The following is a 1,850-nucleotide window of genomic DNA, read 5'->3' as shown; positions in this document are numbered from 1 at the left end:
GTGCGACGTACGCGAGCGCACTACCGATTTCTTAATAGCGCCTTAACCTTTGCCTCGGTGCATTTTAAATGCAAGTAGTCGGCACATCGGCTGTGAGCGCGAGACTCGGTAAACAGCCCGCGCCGTTAAAGCCAATCGATCTCGACCCTATACGTGTATATACAGAGTGTCTCAGACCTCCATGATGACCCTTTGCGAGAACGGAGAACGAATTGAGGTGAGCAAGAAAGTCATGTGCCGTTTTGCGACATTCGCAATAATAATCAAGATGTTCATTAAAAGAAATTGGTGATCACGCACAATATGGTAGATGAGCTGCAATTACGTCGTCTACCGTTGTATACTTGTACATTAAGTCAAACTGAACAAAAAAGTCCATTTTATAAATGACAACATAGATATTTAGATATTAATCAAAGAAAATTGTTACATGATTATGTACCATAATGCACAAATTTTCTTTAATTAATATCTAAAAATCTATGTTGTTATTTGCAAAATGGCAGAGAACTTTTTTGTTCAGTTTGACTTAATGTGCAAGAAAATTTGTGCATTATGGTACATAATCATGTAACAATTTTCTTTGATTAATATCTAAAAATCTATGTTGTCATTTGTAAAATGACAACATAGATTTTTAGATATTAATCAAAGAAAATTGTTACATGATTTTGTACCATAATGCACAAATTTTCTTTAATTAATATCTAAAAATCTATGTTGTTATTTGCAAAATCGCAGAGGACTTTTTTGTTCAGTTTGACTTAATGTACAAGTATAAAACGGCAGACGGCGCAATTGCAGCTCATCTACCATATCGCGCATTATCATTCACCAATCTTTTTTAATTAATATCTCGACTATTATTGCGAATATCGCAATCGGCTCTACGTCCTCACGAGAGATTGTGAAGGTGATACGGAACACCCTGTATAGCACGGCGTATACGTAGAGATATTTTACTTATTATACATAAAAGATCCGACTGACGGCGCGCGCGAGCGCGAGCATAAATAATAATAAGTCGTGTTCACGTTGCGTAACTCTAGAAACTGGAATCGGAATTACGCGATATTTGGATGAATCGAGCGCCCGGCGCGAGATAAGAAAACTATGATAGATCGTTTTTCTCTTTTTTCATCATGCGTCGCAGCACGTAATATATTATGAGAAACGCCGTCATAAAGCAGTCGAAGAGGAAACGTCGGAACACACGAGATCAACGGGGAATGAGAAGTTGATAATTTTGTATCTGATAACACGTGTGTGTGTGTGTGTGTGTGTGTGTGTGTGTGTGTGTGTGTGTGTGTGTGTGTGTGTGTGTGTGTGTGTGTGTGTGTGTGTGTGTGTGTGTGTGTGTGTGTGTGTGTGTGTGTGTGTGTGTGTGTGTGTGTGTGTGTGTGTGTGTGTGTGTGTGTGTGTGTGTGTGTGTGTGTGTGTGTGTGTGTGTGTGTGTGTGTGTGTGTGTGTGTGTGTGTGTGTGTGTGTGTGTGTGTGTGTGTGTGTGTGTGTGTGTGTGTGTGTGTGTGTGTGTGTGTGTGTGTGTGTGTGTGTGTGTGTGTGTGTGTGTGTGTGTGTGTGTGTGTGTGTGTGTGTGTGTGTGTGTGTGTGTGTGTGTGTGTGTGTGTGTGTGTGTGTGTGTGTGTGTGTGTGTGTGTGTGTGTGTGTGTGTGTGTGTGTGTGTGTGTGTGTGTGTGTGTGTGTGTGTGTGTGTGTGTGTGTGTGTGTGTGTGTGTGTGTGTGTGTGTGTGTGTGTGTGTGTGTGTGTGTGTGTGTGTGTGTGTGTGTGTGTGTGTGTGTGTGTGTGTGTGTGTGTGTGTGTGTGTGTGTGTGTGTGTGTGTGTGTGTGT

Source organism: Odontomachus brunneus, unplaced genomic scaffold (genome assembly GCF_010583005.1).
Source record: "Odontomachus brunneus isolate Ranch 3 - 2012 unplaced genomic scaffold, Obru_v1 Obru_scaffold_028, whole genome shotgun sequence".
Taxonomy (NCBI): domain Eukaryota; kingdom Metazoa; phylum Arthropoda; class Insecta; order Hymenoptera; family Formicidae; genus Odontomachus; species Odontomachus brunneus.
The sequence above is the reverse complement of the archived record's forward strand: the minus strand, read 5'-3'. Positions refer to the sequence as shown.